At 43.1% G+C, this 18575-nt stretch overlaps 1 protein-coding gene across 4 annotated transcripts in view; it reads left to right on the forward strand.

Moving 5' to 3' along the window:
* The first annotated feature begins 16801 nt into the window (after window positions 1-16801).
* Window positions 16802-18575, forward strand: part of RFX3 (regulatory factor X3) — a 128091-nt gene continuing 126317 nt past the window's right edge. For 3 of the 4 annotated variants that reach the window (XM_056324083.1, XM_056324084.1, XM_056324086.1), the window contains exon 1: window positions 16802-17125. The gene's annotated coding sequence lies outside the window, so the exon portion shown is untranslated. Of the gene's footprint in view, window positions 17126-17381; window positions 17548-18575 lie in introns of those variants that run through there. The other variant, XM_056324085.1, reaches the window with a different exon arrangement.

Here is an 18575-nt window from a genome sequence, read left to right on the forward strand (position 1 = left end):
AATACTATGAAGGAAATGAAATCATGTCTCTGCTAATTATTTCATTATTGATTTCACATCTGTGGCCAAACAGTTTCCTAGCACAATAAATTCAGTATTAACTGTTAACACAGAAGTCATTGGAAAAGATGAGACTTGGCCTGCAGGGACTAGCCGAGAGCAGCAGGGCTCAAGGCCTCCTGTTTCACAGCCCCCACATCAAACAGCAGAAACCCCTCGAAGGAGGGGGTTTCGCTGCCCCTTGGATGTTTCTCCGCTCCTTCTGCGCACAGACAGCAGCGGCTATAGATTATAGCTTCATTTGGCCGTTCTTCCTTGTTCTCCCAGACCTCTGCCAGAGCCAGAGTCTCTTGGTACAAAAACTGGGAAGACACATGAGAAACCTCATTGTGTACTTAATTTTGACACGCTGAGTTTTGCTGCTTGTACTAAGATCTCGTCTACCTCTCTACACCCTTCTTCATTCCTTCAGTCGTTTCATATCACTAATATCTCTACTGCCACAAAAAGAGAAAAGTAAACATGCTTAATTTAAAATTTAGGGGAAACAAATATCTAATCAAATTTGTGTTTCAAAAGGGTAACAAAATGACAGTATTCCCACTGTTATGATATTTTGCTTTGTCTACCCCTTTTGTTATCTTTTGGTCATGATTTGTGTTTTTAGATCTTTGTGCCAAAGGGACTCTGTTAAAAGTGCTATGAAAGAGCTGCAGTTGACTATTACTGCAGTAACAGTCATAGTCATTTTAATAGGTTTTGTTCCAGTGATTCCAAATATTCTTATTCCTTTCTTGGGAGCCAGTGACATTTGAACTAGTTAGGAGTGAACAGCAGGCTCCAAAGCAGCCTGCTGGGCTTCAAGTCAGGCTCAGCTGATGAGCCATTGCCTTTATGCATTACAGCTGGTAACGGTTGACATAAATCAAGTGCTAAGGTAAGCACTTAAACCTTAGCAAGCTCTAGCAGGGCTTCCTCCAGTGTAAATTTATATAGCCTTTTATTATGAGGAAAACACTTTGTGATTTTTTTTTCTGTTCTAAACTATTTAAACTGTTTCAGTGCTGTCCTTAGGCCTACACAAATGTTCTCATTTGTTTCATCCCTCAGCCAACTTATGTTGGCTCTTTGAAGGGAGATGGTTAAATGCTTCTTAGTCCTACCTTGGCTTGTACTTAAAGTTATTTTTTAATTATTATTATAATGCACAAGGTATACACCTGGACAGGCTCAGCTTTTTCCTGGGCATCCTACCTCTTTACCTCCATTTTCTAATTTTTTTATTTTAACACTAATGACAAACCCTGGTGTGTGCATTTTGGAACAGGTAATGCTCAGCAGTCTCTTTTTTCCCCCGAAATGTTCATCCATTTCCATTACTCTCTGCAGGGCTCAAGCCAACTGGATGGACAATTTTCCTACACATTTCTTTAAAACTGGTGTTTGTTTTTTTATTAAGTCAGGCAAGCTGGTACAGTTCAGCTGAAAATTCAGACTGCAAAAAAGCATGCAGGTTACATATATGAATTGAACTGTACATTATCCCAAGTCCAGTTGATGCATTACATCATCAGCCTTTGAGCTTTGATGTCCTGCTATTGCTCTGCTAACTTAAAATAAAAGCATTGCTAGCCCTGCGCCAGAGATTTTCATACAGATGCTTATGTGTGCTAAATTATTGCAGAGATGAATATGCAGTGAACAGTCATTCTTAGAAATTAAGTTGATCCTAAGACACTTGCTACAGGTTTTTGTTTCTAATGAAATGAGAACCATAATTACCAGCACTGGCTGTCATTCTGTGCAAGGGGGAGGACAGGGAATATGAACAGGGCACTGTGAAATGCTGCAAAAAGATAGGAAGGGTGAGGAGCAAAAGACACATTGGAAAACGTACACTGGGAGCCTAAAGTGAGAATAGGAGGTCAGTAAATGAGATACAGGAACACAAAGAAAAGACTGCAAAGTTATTAGAGGCAAGGCCAAGTAAAATGTTGCAAGAAACTAATTGTGTTAGGAGGATGGAAAGACAGCTCCTTTGTCTTGAAAAGGCTTTGGATTTAAAAAGATTGTCCTTCAGCAACAGTGGGGAATAGCTCACATGTATTTAAGGTCATATTTTGACCTTTAAAAGTTACTTCATTTTAGGAAGCATGTGGCTCAGGAATAATATTTGCAAAGGTAAACTAAAGCTGCACAAGCATAGTCTTTACAAATCTTAAAGATTTCAAACCCTGTCTTTTTCAGGAGTGCTGACTAGTTATTTTCACTTGGCTACATTAGCAATATTATTTTTTGGAATCAGCACCCATGAATGCCATTATACAGACAAGTAGTATGTAAAAGATCTGAAAAAGCATTTTTTATCATCTGTTTCTTTCATTTCAGTTTTTCTCTGCCATTTGTGACATGCTGTTACTCTTGTAAAAGTGGAAATATTCCTATTAAACTAATGTTCTCCTATAGCAGACACCTTCTGTGTGGTCAACCTGTTAAGAAAAACATGATGATACACTGCTATGCTGCTAAATATCTCTTCCTACATCATCTTTCCAAAGGTAAAAATAGATAAAATTGTTCTAAGTAGCATCAGGACTACTGAAGTTTAGTTTCCTACATAGTTTTGTTGGAAGTCCCTTAAACACTCTGCCACTAGTTATTTTCACTTCACAAGGCTGGCATATAATTTTTTGGCTCTAACTCCTATTAATGCTACTGCTAACGGCAAACAGGGAGCTAGTGGGCAGTGCAAACACTGACCTGCCAGGCAGCTGGTGCCTCATGGCTGGTGGTCTTGCCAAATGGGAATGGTCAGGACTGAGTTTCCTCCAGTTTCTCCCAGCAGGGGACACAGTAGACACTGTACATCCATTTTCAGCGACTAAAAGAGCCATTAGCAACCTACATGTTTTGATTTGTTCCCTACTCTGTCATTTGATGGTGCTGATACTGGATACTGTGGCAGTATTTTTTTGTCCCACTGTAAAATAGGTGTTGATTACATCTCCTATATATTCCCATTAGCTTTTTGCATGAAACTGACACCTTCACAAAACTGCAACTACAATTTCGAGAAAATGCTTCCTCACAGCCTCTCTGCATTTTTGGCACTAGCTGGTGTTGAGTACTATCATTTCCTTAATGCCTGTATAGCACTGATACTTGCTAGTGACATACATATAGGTATACTTACAGGTATATTAAAATACCAGAAAATGACATGCTTTATTTCCTTCTTAACCTGAATAGAGAAGTTACAATATAAGTTTTTTTGGAACAAAACCCCATGCTTTTCAGTATTTTCAAAACAACAGAGCCAGGACTGGCAGAAACCACCTGTGTCCTTACGAGCAGTCTTCCATTATTAAAGCTTCACATGCTATGGAAGCTTGCTGCAGAAGGCTTGACAGTTTTATGCTTAGTTTGCTTTGGACTAATCTAAGAACTTCAATTTTCTCATATTTGAAAATCCACTCTCAGAACTAGAATGACTTTGAGAGAATATTAAGAGTCCCCTTGGGAGGCCTCCTGAAAGTGCTGAGCTGGCTTCCCTGTTCTACCTTTACTGTTCCAACAACTACTGATTAGAAAACAACTTGTGTGCCAGGTTGTTGTCACTGTCTGTAGATTCACTCACACAAACACACTCCACAGAAAAAGAATATTCAGGCTACTTGCAGCATTATGCATTCAAAATTTCAGTGCAACTCTTTTATTCTCAGGCACGGCCAGGCAGACTTATTAAGGCAATGGAGGGGGCTAAGAGAATGGTGCCTTCCCTAACAGAGCAGTCTGCACGGCAGCAGCATGCTACCATCCACAATGCAGCTGCTCAGCCCTGCAGTATCACACAGGTACTTCCCTCTTTTCTTTTAATTATTTCTGGTAGCTTTTAAATGCTACTCAGCCTCTACCTTCCTGCCACTGTAGTAACTCATGCTTTAGCTGCCATTGTAAAAATGTTTCCTAGTAGGCATAAACACGTGCCAGTAAGGACAGAAAGTCAAGGAGCACTGGAGAAAGTCCATGGCTGGCATGGTACCTTTTGCACTGGCTAAATGCACGCAGAGCTGGCCCCAAGCCATTTTCTTCCTCTTGAAGCATAAAAACAAGCAAACTGCAAAATCTTGGGCTCTCCCTTTAATCCTTTTCTGGTTTTGGGCAACTTCTCACAGTAAAAGGACAGGAAGTTTTTCCTCCTCTCTCATTTAGTCCTTCCTCCATCTCTTATATTGCTTACAAGATCTTCACGGTTCATGCTGCATTTGTGTAATCTGTACACAGAGTCCTTGTCTAATAAAAAAGTTGCCATACTATGTAGTCACTTTTCAGGTAGGGCTGTACTCAAATTATTACTATAAACTGGCATTTTACTTGGTGTGCAGTGGTAGAAATCGTTCTTTGAAATTAACTGTGATGCTAAGTAAACTAATAACTTTACATATTTCCTAAATATGAAGCCTAGAGACTTAATCAAAAGGGCCAACACTAAAGAAATTACTTTTTGCATTTTGATTAAGTCTATTTGAACCCAGACAAAGAAAATGTAATATATATTGAGGGGAGAATCCAATAGTATAACATTGATTTTGCATCATATATTAAAAATTAAAAAAAAATAGAAAATGTGGGAAAATTTATTTTCAGGTGAAATTGGTTGAAGAGGAGTAATCCTGAGATCTCCAAGGAATTTACACATACACACACACCCCACCACTCCCCCAAAAAATACTGACAAGAGAAAAAATTCAAAGTAATTACAAATGAAGCATTTTTATGAGAAAACTTGTAAAAAGAAAACATTCTAGTATGAAAATGTGATACCCTGTATTTATAAAAACATATGTAATAGAATCAATGTATATTTTTACAGTAGTTACATTCTAGGATCCCATTATTAAGTATTTCCCTCGACTACCGAGTAAGTACATAAACACGTAAACTAAATTTTTCTGAAAGCATCCTTCTGGCTCTTTGGGTTTGCAGGCGAACAGAGAAGTACATATAATCATATATGAGTAACCACATGTGAGTATTCTAAAAGTCAAAGAGAGCCTAATTGTCTATGAATATACATGACAACAGAATTATCTCTAATGTTTATTCTTCTGACCTTCTCTAAAAAAAAAAAAAGGGTTGACAGAATATTAAATCTGTAAAGTTATGCTTAGAGTTCCAGAAATGTCAGAATGAAATTTTAAACTTCAAGCTGCCTCAGTAGCTCACCTATTATGCTAAAATCTTTACATACAGAAGGTGGGGTTAGGGATAGAGGGACACCCCCACACCCCATCATTTATAATCACTATAATGTCTTTACTGTTCACATCAATAGCAACATGTAATGTTGGCATCCTGCAACTAAAAGTAACACACAGAAAAATAGTACTATCAAACTATAATAGGTAAAAACAAGTTTTATTTTCTTCTTTAATTATTCTTGAAGTTACACCTGCTACAAAATTATCTGCCAAGGTCCTCACCATTAAAATCATTAGACCTGATGATGATGGGACAACTTTATTCTTGTCTGCTTTTAGGCTTTGCTTTATGACATATCCTCTCCCTCCTCCTACAGGCCTCTTCATTCTGATTTGCAGAAACTGGTATCTTCATGCTGCTTCCTCTGCCCTTGCCAGGAACTGGCTCCCAAATACCCAGTGAGGAACAGTGAACAAGGGGAATCAGTCTAGTGCCTCATGCCTTTGCTAGTCTGTGCTGCTGCTTTACCAGGATGAAAGGCTTCAGTGCATAACACTGTGAACTGTCTGTAAGCTGAGCCGCCTGGGTTTCAGCTTTCAGAGAGAGTGAATCCCTCCCATGCCAATTAGAACTTCCTGTGTGCTGCATAGGAACCCTCCCAATCTGCTAAGACCTTAGCTTCTGCTTTTGGTAGATACTATGTACCCACTTCTGCAACATTTATGTTTCTGTGTGGATCTCACTGAAAGTCTTTCAGGACCACTCCATTGCCATTGCCTGGACAATTTCACAACCCACAATTTCAGCCAGATTCCTTCCCTTCTGTCCACAGTGAGACTATGAACGTACACACTTATAAAAGCTGATGGCTTTTGAACTGCATGATAAAATCGCTTCTTGCCTCTCTGCAGCCACTGAACACAACTTGCAGGTTCTACTCTGTAAATGGGAATAGAAATAATAGCAGTGCCTGATCCTTGGCATCAAGAAGCTCAGAGAGGAACTCTGCCATGAAATTTCTGCTTTTAAGTAGTGCCTTATAAACTTGTATAATAACTATCCAGTTACAGGTGAAGTTAAATATTCTTACCAAAGTGCAGAGTATGAAAGGCCAAATTCTTGACCTTCTGTTGGCTCAGAACTTCCTTATGCTTCTACTCTTCTGTCTTCAAAAACTATGTTTGTTCTCCTTTGGAAGATGCTGTATTTGAATAGACACTGAAGCTGGCAGTGAGCAACTTACACAATCTAGATCTTACTGTTCCCCCTACATCTCGCCAAAAATAAAAGATAAAACATGCTAGGGTTACTTGAAAAAACTTACAATTTGTCATCACGGTCATTTAAAAATGCACTCATCTAAAACCTTACGTGAAATTCTGTAGAAGGGATATCTAAATGCAGAAATTATACCCTTGTTTTTCTCAAAAGTGATGGAAAGTAAGACTGCATTCTTATCACATATATTGCATTTAATATCTTGTGAAATATGGCCCAAGTACTTAAGTGCAATAGGGTTTATGTGATTCACAAAGATTAAGAAAGTATCTCAGCCATCACGAGAGTGTCAGTTACTTAATGCTCAAAAGCACCAATATGTAATAAATATAAGGCCTGAAATAAGAACTGGTGATAGAGAGAATTTTGGGATAGCTCACACAACTAAGTGCTGCAATGGGAAGATGCAGGGTCTATAGGAAGGACAGGCAGGGAAGGTGAGGAAGGGACATGATCTTTTATGTGAGAGAGCAATGGGGATGCATGGATCTCTGCCTTGGGATGGATGATGAGGTAGCTGGGAGCTGATGAGTAAGAATTAGTGGGCAGATCCTAATTTAGGAAAAGTGTTTATGAAGGGTTAGGAAAGTTGACTCTGATGAAGGTTGCCAGAAGAAAAAGAAATCTTTCCACAGGTACATCAGCAGGAAAAGGAAGGCTAAGGAAAATGTGGTCCCACTGCTGAATGGATCAGGGATCTAAAAGTAAGGGGCATGGGACAGGGCAAGGCAGTCAATGCCATCTTCACTTGAGTCCTTAGAGGTAAAGCAATCACAGGTCACAAGACCAGTGGGAAGGACGAGGGCAAGGAATACCTATCCTTGGTGGAGGAGGATCAGGTCCTTTAAACAGACTGGAAATTCATACATCCACAGGACCTGACAGGTTGCACCCCTGAGTGCTGAGGGAGCTGGCCCATGTCATTCAATGTGAGGCTACTCTCAAGTGTCTTTGAAAGGTGACTGCAACTGGGAGAGGTTCCTGGAGACTGGAAAAAAGCGAATGTCATCCCTATCATCAAGAAGGGCCCAACAGAATATTCAGAAAACTACAGACTGATCACCCTCACCTCAGTCCCAGAGAAGGTGACTGGAAGTAAATAATTCAGGAGACCATTTCCAGATATTTTGAGGTAAAGAAGGTCACCAGGAGTAGTCAGCATGCATTTATGAAGGATAAATCATGTGCGACCAGTCTGATATCCTTCTGTAGTGAAATGACTGGCTTGGTCGATGAGTAGAAAGTAGTGGTTGTTTATCTCAACTTCAGCAAGGGCTTTGGTGCTGCTGTCTGTAACATCCTCAGACAAACTCATGAAGCATGGACTACAAAAATGGAGATGGATAGAAAACTGGCTGAACTACCAGGCCCAAAGGTTTGTGGTCACTGGCACAAAATCCAGCTGGTGTGGGATGGTCACTACTGGTATGCTACAGGGACAGCAACTGAGTTCAGTACTGTTTAACAATTTCATTAATAGCCTACAGATGGTGGGACAAGAGTGCAACAGTAGCAAATCTGCAGATCCTACAAACCTGAGATAAATGCTGCTGTTCAACTGGAGAAATAGCCAACAGGAACATCATAAGACTCAAGAAAAGAAAATGCCAAGTCCAGCACTTGGGGAGAAATAACCTCTGAAGTCCAACCAGGTGTAAAGCAGCTTTGACAAAAATGGCGTGGAGGTGCTGGAGGATGAGTAGATCGTGAGCCAGCAACATGTCCTTACAGCAAAGGCAAAAACCTCCTGGGCTACATTAGGAAGAGTGTTACCAGCAAGTGGTGGCATGTCATCCTTCCTCTCTGCTCAGCCCCGGTGAGAGACATTTGGAGTACTGTGTGCAGTCCTGGGCTCTGCAGTGCAAGAGACACATAGACATACTGGAGTGAGCCCAGGAAAGGTCCACAAAGATGATTCAGAGACTGAAGCATCTCTCATACAAGGGAAGGCCGAGAGAGTTGGGAGTCTTGGGCTGGAGAAAGAAGGCTTAGGAAGATCTTATCACTGTATATAAATACCTGATGGGCAGAGTAAAGAAGATGGACTCAGACTTCTCTCAGTGGTCCCCAGTGACAGAAGCAGCAATGGGCACAAATTAAAATACACAAAATTCCATTCAAATGTAAGAAGAAACTTTTTTTTTACTGTGAGGGTGGTTGAACACTGGAACAGGTTGCCCAGAGAAGCTGTGAAGTCTACATCCCAGGAAATACTCAAAGTTGACTGGACACAGCCCTGAGCAACCTGCGGTGGCTGACAAATTCTGGGCAGGGGTGGGACTAGGTGGTCCCCAGAGGTGCCAGCCAGCCTTGATGCCTCTGGAGCTCTGCAGTTGGAACCTCAGTAAGAGCCAGTGGTAGTACAGCGTAGTCACATGAACAATTGGCCACACTGTGGTGCTGCCAATATGGTCTCAACAAGGAGGAACAGGACCTGAAATTTGTATTTAGAAAATATCAGGAACATGTGGAATAGAAATCTGCAGTCTTGTTTTATACATCATGTGCTTTGAGCAAACTCAGATAGCACCTGTGGAAAAAGAAAGGTTTTGTGTAAAGAGAGATGAGACCAAAATATTTTTCTGCATCTGTCTTCTAACAGCAGTGTGGTCCACTTTTCTTGACCATGCACTTTTTGCTTTGAGTTTTAGCCTTTGCCTTTCCTAGCTACTGTGGCAAGGGACACCGTGCCAAGGCCTCCCCTGTGATGACCTGCCTGCTGTGCTGTCACCCCATATTCCTACCTGTCATTCCCGTGGCCAGCAGCCTGGTGAGGGAGCTCTGCACACCCAGTATGTCCCTGCTTACCCTGAGCCACGGGTACCCACATGACTGGTCCTGCCAGGGTCCCCTGCTGCAAAAGCTCATGTAGTGCTCTCAGCAGGCAAGAACTTCACACCCATGTCTGTCAAAGCACTAGAGCCTACTTCACCCCTAGGGCGATGAGCCAAGGTTATGGAGCACACTGCTGGCAGCATCCATACTTGCCCTGATTATCAAGCTCTTGCAAATACTACTTCTCCTCTTCCTGCCTCCCCCTGCTTTAAACAAGCGGTAGGTTTGTCGCAGTCCAGCAGGCCAAGTCCCCCAGTCAGCCTCATGGGACAGCCCTTTTGGGCACTCAGTCCACCTTGCTTAACCACTGTTGCTGGGACAAACACGTCTGCTTCCATTTCACAGTCCTGCAGCCATTGCTAATGGCACAGCCAGCATCTTCACCTGCTCCTCACCTCCACAAATAAATCCATGCCTGGCTTGCTGTGGTGCAGCTCAGAGCCAGAAATGAGTAGCAAGGGCTCCCGCAAAGACTAATGTGCCCAAAGCCACCCACATGACAGGCAGGGTGTTGTAACCCACATATTTGCAAGGTAGCGTACAGGCCTGTGGTTTGGACACAAAGCAGTCATGCTAGCTCTCAGTAACATGTAGGATCAGCTTCTGAGAGAGGTATCATAGGACACTGAATATAAGCTGAGGAACCCCACAGAGCCTGCAGTTAAGTAAATGGGACACTGCCTGTGCAGAATGGGCCATGCACTTTCGAGTGTTTTTACATGCTTTTAATTTTGGATGCTACCAAAAAGAAAAAATAAATCCCAAAATAGCAACAGATCTTAAGCTTTAGTATGTAACAGGTTTTGAGCTTGACAGATTGTATAAATTAGGAAAGAAATGAAAATACACATAAGAGGCTTGAATAAATGTTTTCTCTAGGCTTACTGCAATGGGGTAAAAAAGTGTCATGTAAAACTACATATTTATACCAAAACCAGGCCACAATGCCCTTGATTGTATACCAAAACTCCCACTGCAATACTTTTTTTTTCGTAACATTGTATGGTTTTGGCTAACTGATTCAATACACGAAGCATTATATCACAAAGGCTGTTGTTGACAAATGCCAAGCCTACCAAAAGACCCTAGACCGGTGTACTCTAGCCCAGCCTACTGATGAAGTATTCCCATTTGAATTCAATAAAGAAGCCACATCTACATAAACAAGTAGATAATTTGGTTTTAATTGTATGCTGAATTTAAATTAAGACCTGCTAGGCATATGTTCTCCAGGATGGACAGTTGTATTAGAGAAGCTCCCTGACAGATTTTTAATATTCATCTACACAATTACCCACTCATGGAGTAAGTTGCACAGTTCTCACAGAGAGTGCTGTGTGTTGCATTCTCAAAAAATATTAATTTACTACTTCAGCTGTCTGACCATTTTTTTCTAGAAAGGGTAGTGCTCACTTGGTCTTCACAGCAGTTATGAAGTCCAGCCACAGTCTGGTAAGGTGAGGACTTGCACTAACTCTGCAGGACACCAGAGTGCAGAAAGTGACAAATTATTACTTTGTCACTATTCGGAGTGGATTGATTTAATGGGACTGTATAAAGGGAATTATTCCATCCAACCCACAGACTTTTTCTGCCATGGTCTTTGAGCATTAAGGGAGAAATTTTAAAGCCTCATGTGTGGCTAGACAGGTGAGCACCTTTTCTGTTGTCTGTACAAAAGCCAGTGCTTAGACTAAGGATTCTCTAGCACTGTCACACCTACAAAGGTTATCAGTTTGGCACTGCTGCCTGACATTAGAAAGCTGGAGCAAAATTATTTTTGTAGAGATCGTTTAAATGACTATCCTAACCCTGGTTAAACAACTACAAACCCTGATTTCAGTAATCAATTGAATTTCTTTCAGGATTAGGGCTGGAACTTTTAGTAATTTTCCTAAAGAAAAGTGGATTCTCGGTGGCTGGTATAATCTCATATTTCACATGGCAACCAAATCTGTATTTGTTTATTTAAGATAGAATGTGGCTTAACATATGCCTACTCATTATATCAGGTACTGAGGAACAATAAATTTCTTTTATCCTAGATTATTTTAACTCATTATGTAGGTAAAGGTGTTCTAGAAATGTATCTCAATATAATTTTAAAAACCATTAATTACTTCTGTGTATGACACTAGCTTATTACAAATTCAGTGTAACCAAACTGATTAACATGTCAGGCTTCTAAATTAACTACAAATATGCCTACCTACAGCATTTTAGATCATATCAACAGTGCAAAGTCAAGGCAAATGTCTTATCAATACCACTTACCCTGCTTTGATTCTCTTCATGATGCAATCTTGGTGCACATAAACTTCATGTGCCTTTACAAAACACCTTTCTGATGCGACCAAGCTGGAAGATGCATTGCATGACTGCACCTAGTATGTTCCAGTTGCTAATGTGCATGCAAGGGCCTCAAGTCACTGAGTGGGCTGCACCCCTTAAGTCCTCCAGTGTATACCAAGCACAGAGGTAGCAGCAGGAATCTCTCAGTACCTTCAGCTTATGCCACATCCTGGAGTGCTTCTCATGCATATAAAAGGCTAGGTGTCACCAGTTTTACATTTACTCTTTATGGTCAGCTTTCATGGCCAGTTGTTGCCATTCCTGCAGATGATGGTATTTCCATGTCTTCTGTATCTTGGAATTGTCAACAGGGTGTCACATGGGAAACTACAGGTATCCAGGGAAGCGTACTTCTTGTAAAACTGTGTGGACAGAGAAACTGCAGTACCAGGAAACCAAACTGGTGGTTTGCCAGGGACTGTCACGTCAACCACTGACGAGAGAACCATCAGCTAGGGTAAAACATAATTTAAGAAAACTTACCTTTATCAGAACCCGGGACTTCTAGAGCAGCATGGCAGTACTGCTCACATAACAGAGGGCCTAGGCAATCATGAGATGGGCATACGGCTGAGTCTCCTGCCCAGCAAAGTGGTGTGGCCATCTGTTCCCACTTGCAAGGCCAAACATGCAGACTTCATTGGTAGCTTTAACTATCTGGTACAGACTGATAGAGGAATCCTGGTGTTCCTAAATAAGTGGCAAGGACATGTGGCCAACAGGTTGAGGGAGGTTATTCTGCCTGTCTACTCTGCTCCGGCGAGACCCCACCTGAAGTACTAGTCCAGCTCTGGGGTCCTCAGCACAGGAAAGACATGTTGGAGCATGTCCAGAGGAGGGCCGCAAGGATGATCAGAAGTATAGAACACACACCTCTCCTATGACAAAAGGCTGAGTTGAGGTTGTTCAGCCTGGAGGAGGGAAGGATCCAGGAGACCTTACTGCCTTCCAATACTTCAAGGGGGCTTAGAAGAAAGATAGGGACAAACATTTCAGTAGGGCCTGCTGTGAAAGGACAAAGGGTAATAGTTTTAAACTAAAAGAGGGTAGATTCAGACCAGATGCAAGGAAGAAATTTTTTACGATGGGAGTGGTGAAACACGGGAACAGGTTGCCCAGAGATGTGGTAGATGCCCTATCCCTGGAAACATTCAAGGTGAGGCTGGACAGGGCTCTGAGCAACCTGATCTAGTTGAAGATGTCCCTGCTCATTGCAGTGACTGTTGGATTAGGTGACTTTCAAAGATCCTTTCCAACCCAAACTATTCTATGCTTCTATTGACACTCCAAGATCCTAAATGAAGAAGAAAAAAACAGTATAAAAAAGCACATACTGTTCATGCAAACAGCAAAGGACCGACCCTGTGGTCCAAGCCAACCTCACCTAACCCCATACAAGAACCAACAAATTTGTAGGCTTTAGGAGAATGTGTATCACACGTAGCTGGACTACAGGTATGCAGACCACTAAGCAAGTGGAGATATCTGCATCATGGGAGATAGGTAGAAAACACTCAAGAGAACAGTAAGTGACTTTTTACAGCTATAAGGTAGCATACATGTAAGATTGCTATGTGTACTAGTATTTACCAATTAGGTAAGTAATAAATAACTGATTTACTTAAGCAGAATTGTGTGGTGGTCTGTGTATTTACATTATTCAGAAGAACCATAACAAGCAGTCAGACAGTATAGCCTCTAGATCTGCACTAAGTTGCTTATCCCTTAACATCAATGTTGATATGTATCTCCTTTGCTTTCTTCCCCTCATCATGAGCACTCACAAGAAAGGAAAATACAAAAACTAATAGGCTAGACATCAGAGAAAGCAGAATGGCTTGTTTCTTCATATAACAGTTGCCAGGCTCTTCCTGACAAAAGACTTTGTGAATGCAAAGCTTACACGAGTTTAAGGGAAGACTGGACAAATTCTTGGAAAAGATTCTCTGAAGAAAGACAAATCATGCAGGGCTCAGAAAATCCCTGAGCTTAAAATGGTCATAGGGTGGCAAAGTTAACAAGCAAAACACACAACACACTTGTTCTTGGACTTCTCTAGGCATTAACTTATACTAACAGGGCCAATACTACTACTGGATTAGATGAACCCATGGTCTGAAACAGTTTGCTCCTACAGACCCTACTTTGGTATTTTGTATTGTCTTTATACTGTTTCATAAGATATATAGATACTGCATTTTGCATAACATGGCTGATAGGAATGCCTTGTGGTATGTTTCAGATATGCTAGAAATGATACACTGTATCTGAAAGCCATTTGGAAACACAACCAACCTATGAAATGGATTTATCACAAAATGGGCTAAGTTGGATGAGATTACTAGACAGGCTAATTCTGACTTTTTATGAACTATCCAAACTCTGTAAGGGTCTGTATTTTGGAAAATATGGCAATGTAATTCTGTTGCAAGATCAAAACCAAATCTAATATCAGAAAAAAGTGGTTCTTAGGAATAGCCTTTCTTCCATTATCATTCTCAACATACAAAATCACAGTATAAATTCTTGTGTATAAAACCAGTTCTTTTTCAGAGGCCCTAAAGTTTTGATTCTGACGGCAAAAGGTGATACTTTTGAAAGCACATGAGCAACTTCCATCTGACCCTGTTTTAGTTCACCAGTGAAAAACTTCAATTATATACTGATTATTTCTTATCCACATAAGAAGGCATAAAATTATTTTTGAGATACACAGTATCAAGGCTTTTAACAATACAACTACTTTCAATCAATAGTGCTTTCATATTTAATACTGTCATTAGTTACAGAAGTTCTATGAAGCGACTGAATGTTTTTATTATCTTGCAATGAGTAACTGTTGACAAGTAAAAAAAAAGATCACCTCTTCAAAAACTAAGATGACATCAAATTGACAAAATTTTGGGATAAAAACTTGGAGAAATGTATTTGACAGTATTAGAAACAGAATTTCAGTTTCTATTAGGCCCTGAGTGATCTATGTGGGTATCTCTGCAAATTAGTTTCATAGATGTAAGCATCAAAACATTTAAGTGGTTAAATAATTTCCCTGTAACAAAAGTAGCTACTACCCTCTTTCTGACACAGCAAGTGATCATGTATTTACAGACTGAAATGCTGGTATAGACTAAAATATTCTGCAAATATACTGGCTCAGGGAAAGAAGTATAGCAATATTTATATATGTATGTTTTAAATTTCTGCCCAGGCCTGAATTAGGTTTGATCTACTTTTTCCACAGACACATAAAGTTCCATGATTTAAGAACGCAAATCAAAGCGCAATGCTTTTATCCTTCAACTTTACCACAGCTCACCCTGTTCATCTTGCCATGCAAATAAGCATGCAAGTGACAAATGATGCGATGGAAAATACAGTACCGTATCAAGAAGTAAAAAACGGGATGAGATGAATGTTGCTGAAGCTCAACCATGGAATTGAGTCACATTGTTCTAGCAACAATTTTCTGGTAAAACTGCTCAGTGTCTGACACCCCTTTTTGTCCTTTGCATTGTTCACATGAAATTTAAAAGTCAATGAAAACACAAATCATCAATTCTTTCAATGTACTACCAGCTAAATAAAACTACCTGTATTTGGTGGATAGTTACAATGAAAGATTATCAAAATATCTTTTGCCTCCAAATTATTTGACTGCCTAAATGCATTGCTATGTATTTTTATTAAATTACATTGCTTATGTAATTTATCTTAAGTGTTTCTGATTGACAAGGCAAGTGAGGGACCATCCACTCTTAAAACACTCAAGACACCCACTGAGGTTGAAGATCCCAGCAGAGCAGTTACAAGGTTAGGATCTCAGGAAGATTAGGTTTCACCGCAGGAAGTAGTAAAACATAGCTTCAGTTGGAGAAGTGCAGAGTTTTATTAGTTCAAGATTGTTCTGTTACAGACTTAAAGCTCCGTCAGTTAAGGTTTTATTTTTATATACGTACAGATTTTTGACTTTTATTATAAATAGTTCTTACAGCTACAATAGTTACATGGGGCCCTGAAAGTCACAGTAAATCTATTAACAGTTTGAAAACATTCCTGTGGTATGTAACAGCAATTTTGATCTGTTGATCTACGGGCAGGTATAGTGGAGTGGCAGGGTATATGAGGCAAATGTCTGGTGCTTACAGTGACAGGTATGAGGAAGATGTCAGGACTGTTAAAACGTGTGGGTAACGGACCATGTGAGGATACAGACAAGTACATTGGAAACAGTCATGAGGCAACTACACCGTTAACAGATTACAGGTGATCGTTAACAATACAGAGAGCAGCAGCTGTATACAAAGCTGCAGATAGGGATGCGCTGGGATTACATACACCGTACTAGCCTTTAGATGTGTGGGCCCTGTACATAGCCAGGAAACCACCTACACCTCGATGTCACCTGTCCCCCAAGCACCCATCTAGAATGAACACACATGCACTGCCAGGTGGAGAGCAGCCCGGTTTCACAGCTGTCAGCACCGCACCCACGACCTCCACGGCCCCACCGCTCGCATGGGGGCCGAGGCCCGTAGGCGCGGCAAGGCCAAAAGGACCCGGGGCAGGACCCGGGGCAGCTGCCGGGCGCCCCAGGCCTTGTCTCGGCCACAGCGCGGCCTTTCGCCTCACGCCCGCATGAGCCTCGCGCGGGCTGGGGCACGGCGGAGCTGCGAGCCGGGCCGCCGCCGTCCCTCCCGCCTTAAAATGGCGGCAGCCGGGCAGCTCCCCCACCGCCACCGGCCCTCGCTGCCATTTTCCGAGGGAAGGAGGCGTGGGGCGCCTGTGACAGGCGGCGGTAGGCGGGGGAGAGCCGCCGCCGCCCGGCCTAACTTCCTGTCCGTCCCGCCTGGCGGCAGCTCCCTCGCCCACCGCCGGGCGCTGTGCGGCCCCCTCGCCGGCAGCGCGCCGCAGCCGAGCCCCCACCTCCCCGCCCGCCGGAAATGGCGTCAGGCGGCCGCGGGCCCGACCCAGGCAGCACCCGCGCTGCCACGCCCCTCGCCGCCGGCCCCGCGCCGCTAACCGCCGCCGGCCGCCTGCCCGCCGTACCTGCGCGCGCCCGCTCGCCTCGGCGGCCCCGGCGCGGCGCCAGAGCCCAGGCGGTGCCCGGCCCGGCCGAGCTTCTCCCGCCCGCCCCGGCGCCGTCCGTTAGGGCAGGCCCCGCCTCTTCCGGGCCTCTCCGGCTGGGCCGCCGCCTCCTCCTCCCTCGCTCGCTCTCCCTTTTGTGAGTTATAGCAACCGTTGCCTTGTGAATCAAGCGCCATAGTCACCGTAGTCCTGGCGACTGTTACCCATCAACAACAACCGCTCCTCTCCTGCTCCTCCTCCTCCTCCTGCTCCTCCTGCTGCTGCTCCTCACCCCCTTCCTCATCGTCACCCACAACAACAACAACAACAACAACAGCAGCCACCTCCAGCAGCAACGACAGCGGGAACGCCACCACAGCCCGCCTCAGCCCAGGTGAATATGCTTGTCGGGCGCAGGCCGGCCCTCCCTCCGCTCGCCCTCCCCCGGCCGCCGCCTCACCCCTCCTCGCAGCATCCGGGCCGAGGCTGCTCCCTTGGGCTGCGCGGCTCGCTGCGCTGCGCAGCGGTGAGGGGGACGTGGGTCGCCTTCCCGGCTCCCCCGCTTGCCTCCGCCATCTCCCCCTCTCCGTCCCTCTTCCCCGTCCGTCTCGCCCCCCGCGACCCCCGCCCCCGGCCCCGCTGGGTGGACTTTGCGGCGGGGTGGGGAGGGCGTGCTTCGGCGGTGCGGTTGGGATGGGGCGGGCTGTCGGGCGGGGAGGGAGCTGGCCGCGGTGCGAAGTGAGGAGGAAGAGAGGCTTGGTGATGATGGGCATGGAGGCACGCTTCTGGGACTTCCAGGACAATTGCTTGAATGCGGTGGGTATGCATCTTACTTGGTCACTCGTTTGCACGGACGGGGGAATGTGGACATCAAGGAACGAGGCTCCGGCCACGGTCTGAGGTTACTTACTTCACACCCGAAGGAAACTGGGGGTGGGAGGAAGGATGCAGCTAGAGACGGATCCTGTAGCACACCAAGAGCTGGGCTTCCCCCCCCCCCCTTCACTTGTAGGGGCCTTGTTCGGATTTGATGCGACTGCTAAATGCTGCAGATTTTTATGAACTTGCTGTATTTTTTTTAATCATGCTCATGTGCTGTCGATCATAGCAATCACTCCACTCTGCTTTACATAGCAATGTAGCTCTTTTATTCATATTCAATTTGCTGCTTATTTTAGTGCAAACTGTATGTTCTTTCTATTGTGAAGTGCTTTTTTGTTTATTCAGTACCCTCACCCATACACCGAGTAGCAGGGTTTTTTTCTTGCACTCCTTTTTAAATGATGCTTTCATACAACCAGTGTAGTATGGAACATCGCATGTGTAGATTATGCACGGTGAGTTAACGTTCATGTGGAAAGAATCCATTTCAGTTTCCTTAAACTCTCCATAATGAAGGAAATTCAGGGTATTGATTGAGTTTGTACTGAGCAGCAAAGAAAGGACAAAACAAGAAATAGTATTTTTTAAAAAAAGTGATTTTGTTATTACTGCTCTTTCAGGAGTGCATTTGAGAAAGAGGGAAGAGGCAGCTTTGTACCTTTCAAGGAGCTGTAGTAGAAACTGGGTTATTAATGAGAATGTTTTGCATTTTTTTACACTCCAAAATGCTTGTTTTCTTCATCCTTTTTTGCAATTGCTTATTAAAATCTAAAGCTTTGTGTCATCAGTGTCATCAAATCATACTTCTGTATACTTTTTAAATTCTTTCAGATAAAGTGAATTTTTGGCATCTATGATGGCAGTGAAATTTTCTTTTAAAATCTCCATATCCAGTTGCACTCTCCCCTTTGACCTGTCAAATCATGTGTCGTTGAGGCAAGCTTTTTTTCTTCTTGAAGTGA

This window comes from Falco biarmicus, chromosome Z (genome assembly GCF_023638135.1).
Source record: "Falco biarmicus isolate bFalBia1 chromosome Z, bFalBia1.pri, whole genome shotgun sequence".
Classification (NCBI taxonomy): domain Eukaryota; kingdom Metazoa; phylum Chordata; class Aves; order Falconiformes; family Falconidae; genus Falco; species Falco biarmicus.